Here is an 8,540-nt window from a genome sequence, read left to right on the forward strand (position 1 = left end):
GAACTTTTTATGCTTTAAGCCATATCCTTTATTTGCCTTTTTCAAGATTGTATGTATTTATTCTTAGAGGGGAAGGGAGGGGGAAAGAGAGGAAGAGAAACATTGATTGGTTGCCTCTTGCACACACCCCAGTGGGGGATCAGCCTGCAACCCAGACATGTGCCCCGACTGGGAACTGAATCAGTGGCTTTTCACCTTGTGGAACGATACCCAACCAACTGAGCTACATCAATCAGGTCTATTAGGTTTTTTAATCAGTAACTTCTACTTTTAAAATATCACATGTAGTGGAATAACTTTGGACTTTTTAAAATTTAAACAATTCTTATAAATCTAGGGAAAACTACATTTCCAAAAGAACATGAATATTATGATAAAGAAGATCTCTAGGTTGTAATTAATCAGTAAGACATATCCAAACTGAATATCATTGATTAATTGTTATGGTATTTTCTTAAACAAATTTATTATTAATTTGAGGGTTTGATTTTTAACTTCAACATTACCAGAAATTTCCTCTAGACAGAAAAAAGGAAGAAAATTAAGTGTAATTGATGAAATATATGGACACCTTAGCTTCTTTTCATGTAGCATATTTAAGCAAGGTAACTAAAATAGGTAAACTTCTAAAGAGGGAAACTGGTTAATTACAAAATATTGAGGGAAAAACACAGGTGAACAACTGTAACAAGCCAGTAAAGTTAATTGATGTACCACCTTTTGATATTTTTTTGACTGGTTGCCAAAGCAAGATAAAATTATTTAGATGAAGTAGTAGCAACTTTACAACGTACCTTTACAAATACCAAAATCAATGGAACACCTTCACTGACATTAAAAATACTATATTACAACATCTTTAGGAGGAGGTAGTGCATTCTTATTAGCCATCTTCGTAAATCCTGCTGAAAATATGTGGGAGCAGCTGCTACTGCCCACAGTGATAACTGAGGTCAGAATCATCAGTATGATTCCTTTTGAGCGCCTTTTCTACTAGTGGCAGTGTAAGAAATTGTTATCCATTTATCAAACTACACTGTTTTTGGAAATTGGGCTAAAAGAGAATATTGACTACTGGCATCATTTTCCTAACTTTTAAAAAATTTATTTTGCTCTTTTTCTGCATGTTTTGTAGATGGGAAAATTTTTCCCATTCTAAAGATTTTATTTATTTCCTTTTATAAATAGGAGAAGGGAGAGAGAAAGACAGGGAGAGAAACATGATGTGTAAGAGAAACAGCACTCAGTTGCCTCTTCCCTGCACCTAGCTGGGGACCTGGCCTGCAACCCAGGCATATGCCCTGATGGGGAATCAAACCAGCAACCTTTCAGTCTGCATGCCAGTAATCAATCCATTAAGTCACAACAGCCAGAGCAAGCGTTTTTCCATTCTAGAAAGTGGCAATCTATTTTTGTATTATATTTTCAAGTTCTACCTTGTAAAGTGGAAAGCTTTTCTGTTTAAGGCAGATGAACTACTGCTGTTAGTTTTAAGTTTACAGTCTGTTTCAAAACTACTGAACTTTCAGAAGCATATCCCCCCCAAAATGTATACATATATCAAATCATCTTAAATATATTCAACCTTTGTAAACCCTACCTCAACATTACAGAGGGGAAAAATACACTCCTAAAGTGAAGACCTGCTATAAAACTGACTTTGACAAACAAATGATTAGATTTGTACATTTTACCATCTGTGTCATGGTTTAACAGGGATACCAACTAAGGAGGGAGCATGCCAACTTCTTTAGGGACATTCCTAGTTGTTTTTGGTGATGAAGATCTATAAACAGCAAAATTCAATTAAAAATCAAATCATTTTTATGATTGTCAATCATAGTTTTCCGTTAGATCAAAACTGAATAAGAACAATTATTTATTTATTTATTTATTTATTTTAAAATATATTTTATTGATTATGCTATTACAAGAATAAGAACATTTATTAAACTGCCTCCTACAGCTTCATCTGCTAAAGTACTTGTGATATAGGAATCACATATTGAAATATGTTGGCTTTCCAGATGGCCAAGTCATGAAAATGTCACTGAAATAGGAAGAATGACTACAAGTTGCTCAAATGTACTTCCCTATGAACTCCAGAAACATTTAAAACTTCCCACAGGCTTTTCCTTACAACTTTGTTTCTTAAAAACAAAACCTTCTACAAAACACTCATTAGCTAATAACACACTTTAAAAGTTCACAGGTAGCCTGCTATTGGACCATTTACCTAGGAAAATTGAGATCTTGAAATTTGTTCAAAACATAATTGTTCTTAACAAATGATTTTTAGAGAGAGGAAGGGAAAGAGAGAGAGAGAGATGCATCAACTTGTTCCACTTACTTAAGCATTCATTGGTTGATTTCTGTATGTACTGTTCTGTATGTACTGTTCTGTAATCAGGGATTGAACCTGCAACCTTGCAGGACAACATTCTAACCAACTGAACTACCCAGCCACGGCTATAACATAACTTTTATAGAAGTATTTTCCATGTCACATACTACTCTTCCTACTTTATCAGTTGGACATGACTTAGCTTACTGGTATATCAATGAAGGAACATTTTCTTGCAGTATAGTTTGTGTAGCCTTTCTCTACACTTACGAGTTCACAAGAAATTACATACCAACCTCACCGACATCAAGATAATCCTATTGAATACTTTTCTTTTACAAACATATATTGCCTGTCAAGGATTTCTTTGGGATGGGGGGGTCAAAAGTTCATTTGGCGTTGTACCACTCAAGATGACTATTAGGTCCCTGAACTGTGTGACTGGCTCAGTTGGTTGTGCATCAACCCACTAGGCCAAGGGATCAGGGCACATGCCTGGGTTGCAGGTTCGGTCCTCAGTTGGGGCATGTGCAAGAGGCACCTGATCAAATTGTCTCTGTCACATCAATGTTTCTCCCCCTCTTTTCCTCCTTCCCTTCCCCTCTTTCTAAAAACAAATAAATGAAATTTTTTTAAAAGTTAACTGTTAGGGTGGTTTATGAATGGATATTTAAAATCAAGTTATGAAATTTAATGTATGCTTGAGGAAATATAACCACATCAAAACTAACTTCATGGTATATTGGAATTTTGGGTTGCAAGCAGAATCATTAATCTATGAATAAGTGCAATCATTATTTGAAAGGATGAGAGACTCCTGAGTCCAAGGAAAACTTGAAGACTCAAAACTTTGGAAAGGTCAGGAGTTGGAACAGCTCTTCCCGGTGCTATGAGGCAGTTTTTTGTGCGGCTATCAGGTTGAAATCCTAACAACCATTTTCAATCTTTATCTCAAAGTGTCTCCAAATGAATTTGTTTGGGTTGTGTGCTCACTCTCTCAGCAAGAGGGCAGGTCGCCTGAGTTGATGGTATAACCAAAACTGTATCCACTGAGGAATAGGTGGTCCCTCAAATAAATCAGACGTTTTGTTGCCAGAAGGAAGAATGATGGATGGGCAGACTAAAATGAAGTAAGAGTCTAATTCTTTTATTGCAAAGCTATGACTAAATTTTAAAAATACACATACATGATTATTCAAATCATGAAGGTGGTAAGTGAACGTTTAAAGTGTGAGAAACAATGATGAAGCTTATACCATTTGTATCTCTAACCAGCTTTCAAAGCCCCAAAACACAGTATGTATTCGTTATAGAAAAATTGGGAAACTGCAACAAAAGGGGCAGAAGAAATTTAGCAATAAATTAGGCAGTTACTTAGAAAACTAAACGTACCCTTACTATATGACCCAGTAATTGCACTCTGGGTCATTTATCCCAGAGAAATGAGCATGCAACTTAAATATACATTTTGATTGAGTTTTATATACACATTCTCCACCCAGGTCAAGATACACAGACATTTGCAGCACCCTAGCAGGCTCACTTGTGATCACTTATACATAATGCCCATACCTATCACCACAGATGGGTTTTGCCTGCTTTTGAATTTGTATATAAATGGAAGCATCCAGTATGTGCTTGTAGGAGTCTGGCTTCACTTGTTCAACATTACATCTATGAGAAGCCTCTGTCTTGTGTGTAGCAGTAGTTCCCTCTTTTTCATTGTTGTGTAGCATTCTCTCATATGAATATATCATATTTTAGTTATTCACTCTACTTTTCATGGATATCTGGATTACTCTTAATTTGGGGCCATTATGAATAATTGTGCCATAAATATATATGTGGATATATGTATCCATATTTCTCTCTATATAAACATTTATACAGATATATATAGATAGATCTATCTATATATACAAATTATATATATATACATACACACACACACACACACACACACACACACACACACACATATATATCGGTGGTCATAAGCACTTATTTCTATTGAGTATATACCTAGAAGTGGAATTCCTGAGTCACGGGGTCTATAAAATAGTTGTCTATTCCTCTCAATGTTCATGCATCGTGTCTAAACATACATATACTAAGGGATGTGAGGGACTTTCTAGGGCTTCATAACAAATTACCACAAACTTGGTGGCTTTACAGCAACAGATATTTATTCTCTCACAGTTCTAGAGGCCAGAAGTCTAAAAGTAATGTGTCAGTAGGGCCATACACCCTCTTAAGCTGCTAGAAGAAAATCCTTGCCTCCTTCCTCCAGCTTCTTAGAGCCTCCAGGCATTACCTGAGTTGTGGCAGCCTGGCTATGTATCTCTGCTTTTCTCTTCACATGGCCTTCTTTTCCCCATCTTCTTCCTGTTTCTTCTAAGGAATTTTGTCATTGGATTTAGAACCCATTCTAATCTAGGATGATCTTGTATCTAGATCTTTAATTACATCAGCAAAAACCTTTTCCCAAATAAAGTCACATTCACAGGTTTCTGGTGGATACATCCTTTTGGGGGCTACCATTCAACCCACTACAGGGAGTGTTTTTAAAAAACAAAGATAGGAAACCTAGCTGCAACTTGATACTTTTTTTTAACAGCCATGTCTAGAGGTCAGTACATATACAATAGGTCAGGCCATCATATGGATGTATAGTAATTTATCCAGTCATTTTCTTACTCATAGAAAATAGGATGTTTGTAAGCCTTTACCACTACAAACAATTCTATAATGTATGCCATCACACTTACCCGATGTACTGGTGCTTTTGTTTCTATAAAAATGAATATTTAAAGGTAGGATTCCTAGGGGAATGGTGTACATATTTAATATTAAACAGATATTCCCCAACAAGAGGGTAGTACTTTATAGCCCCATGCCCTTCATAACATCAGATATTATTCATCTCTAATAATTTTGCCAAACTGAGTGAAAAATGGTTTTCAGTTTTGGGTTTTTTTTCCTCCCTCCCCTCAGCTCTTGGTTTTTAATTTGTAATACTGTGGCTGTGGATATTGAGCATCCTTTTGTTGATGGGAGAGACCTGGTTCTTCTTGCCGATGCATGTAAAGAATTACAAATCAGCAAATCTATTATAATGCAAACAGTCAGAGTTTATTATTAGTGACCCGTCTCCATGGAAGAGAAGAAGCCTAGCAAAGGTGTGTTTATGGCAAGGGAGGGGCGGGCAGGGTATGAGAGGCATAGGTTTGGGGCAAACCTGAGCAGCAAAAGTAAGGGCAGCTGAAGGCCAGGGTGGCAAGCCCCCAGGTTGCCAGAGACAGGTGGCCTGAGGCCAGGAGGCCAGAGAGCCAAGAGAGCTAGTCCTTTGTTCTGAGGACTTAGCCAGGATGGTTTTAAAAAAGTTACATGTTGATGGATGGGTAAAGTTGGTGCCAGCTTCCTAGAGGGTTGTGACTACTCAAACTTAGGTATGTGTGGGGGTCTGTTAGTCTGAATCCTTATCTTGCTCCAGACTCCATTTGTTCCTCTCGTTGTCAGACTGATACATGAGAGGAGGCAGTTAAATTGGGGCAATTACCCAGTTATTTATGGGCTCTTCCTTTGGGCACTGTGGGCCGTCTCCCGCATTTCAGGCCTTGGGATGAAAACACAGTTTCAAGGCTTTCTTTCCCAGATAGTGGAAATCCTACATAGAATTTCAAGTGTTTCCCTCTCCTCAGCTAACATAGTGTATCTTGTGATGTTGGAACACCTGGCAATATTAACAGACCAGGCTCAGGACTGCTGAGTTACTGGGTGAGACAGGCTCTGTCCTCCTCCCTGCCTGGGTTTGCTATTCATTCTAAGTGCTAAAAGGTGTTTCCTGGCAACCGGGATGCTAGATACCAGCCAGTAACAGCAGTGCAGCCTCAGAGTTCTTCTTATGCTATCTACTGCCTCACTTTCATATGTGTATTAGACATTTGGATTTTTTGGTGTGAACTGCCCATGTTTTACCTCTGCTTTATGTTTTTTAAATTTCTTTTAGTCTTCTCAAGTAGGTACTACTGTTAATATCCATATTTATAATTAAAGAAATGAGATTTTGTTTAAGGAATTCTATAAGATCACCAGCTAGTAACTGGCAGTTTAAGGACTGAACCCAGGCAGACTGAGTACAGAGCTTCCAGAATTTAGGCTTAATTTCATATTTATTGGTCATTTTTCCCCTCTGTGAATAACTTGTTTTTACCTTTGCTTGTTTTGCTGCTTTACTGTTAATTTCTTTGACAAAGCTTTTTTTAATATACAAAGAATTTTAGTATTTTTACATGTTACAAATAGTTTCCAAACTATTATTTGTTCTTTCAGTTTATGTTGCTTTTGCCAGAATTTTTAATCACATAATAAAATGTCTAGTTTCTAAGGTACATACTGACAGCTAGCAGACTTATCCAGTGTAACATGTTTTTAAAAATCTTTTTCAGGCATTTATTTTGCACAATTTTAGATGCTGAGAAGCACAAGATTAAGTTGTTAGCACGGTTGGGTATTGGTGAAGGCCCCCTTGTGGGTTGCAGACTGCCTGTTTCTCATTGTGTCCTCACATAGTGAATATAACATTTTTAATGAGCTTGAATGTCTTCATTTGGGTGAACTAGGTGCAGTGGGGACAGTGGTGGAGAAGTCTTGAATTAACTGATTACAGTGCCCACCACCTCTTATTGCTTACTCCTCTTTGACTCATTTACATTACCTGCCTGGCCCCCAAAAGGTATTTGAGTTTTCAATCCTTGTATGGTTTCTTGTTTCTGTCTTAAGATATCACCTACCCCAAGTTTATAAAAGTCACCTTGAATGTGATTTTTGTATATGATTTGAGGGTAGAGAGATCAAACCTCACCTACTGAATGACTAATTATATCTATGTCATTTATGAGTTATACTACCATTTGCCCATACCATCATTCAAATATTCTTCCAAAGTGTCATTTGGAATTTTCAACTTTCTGCTGCTCTAACAGTTTGGTGTGCATTATCATACACAAGTCACTGACACATCATTGATCTAATCCTAGATCCTGAAGTAAGGTGATGTTAAGGAACTAATTGATTCTGGCCTTGTCTTTTCTTTATTCACTATTTCACAAGACTATCCAATATATATTATTCAAATTGGAAATATGATCACTAGTTATTTGAATTATTTATTTGATTATGGGCAAGTTCCAAGAGTCACTAAAGGCAGGTTTTTAGTATGAAAATTCCATATGCACCAATATTGGTTCTGGCTCATGAAGTTAATGTTTACATAAATGCCTTCAAATCTGATGGAATGGTTTCCTCTGGAAATTCGCTACATTATGCTTTTGAGTGCTTTATCTATTATTTGAAATAACTTTGTAAACAATAGTAATTCAAATCTGGATGTCATCAACAGGAAAAAAAAAGTCATTTCTTTGGAAAACAAAAATGCCATAGGTTCATTTTTTGTTGAACCAGGTCCTGGTAAGTAGAAAAACTTTTTCAGCGGAGAACCTATAATTTAGACTCTTTAAAAAGAATTCCTCCTTGAAAACATTATGCTAAGTGAAAAAAAAGTCAGATGCAAAAGGCCACATATTATGTGGTTCATTATATGGAATACCCAGAATTAAGTAAATTCATAGAGACAGAAAGTAGACTAGTGGTTGGGAGGCAGGAGAGCATGGGGAGTGACTGCGAATAGACACAAGGTTTCTTTTTGGGGTGATGAAATGTTCTGGAATTAAGATAGTGATGGTGGCCTCACAACCTTGGGAATACACTAAAATGAAATTGTATGCTTTAAAATGGTGAAAAATCTAAGTGAACTTTTAAAAAATATATGTATTCTTTTTGCGCATTTCTGTTTTATTTATTGATTTTTAGAGGGAGAGAGAGGGACACTGATTTGTTGTCACACTTATTCATGCATTCATTGGTTGTTTCTTGCATATGCTCTAATCAGGATCCAACGTGGGCACCCTGATCTAACCAAGTGACCTACTCCGCCAGGGCTAAAACTCTTTAAAGCATTTTTTTAAAATATATTATTATCGGTTACCTATGGACTAATTATTACTGTATTGGTTTACCCATGTTATCTATATCACCTGCAATGAACAAATAAATAAAATGTATTGCTCAAAACAAAAATACCCTGTTATAATCACTCTACAATTACACTAAAAAGTGAAATCGAAGAACTGAGACA

The sequence above is a fragment of the Phyllostomus hastatus genome, unplaced genomic scaffold (genome assembly GCF_019186645.2).
Source record: "Phyllostomus hastatus isolate PE091 unplaced genomic scaffold, TTU_PhHast_1.1 phas_contig_58, whole genome shotgun sequence".
Taxonomy (NCBI): domain Eukaryota; kingdom Metazoa; phylum Chordata; class Mammalia; order Chiroptera; family Phyllostomidae; genus Phyllostomus; species Phyllostomus hastatus.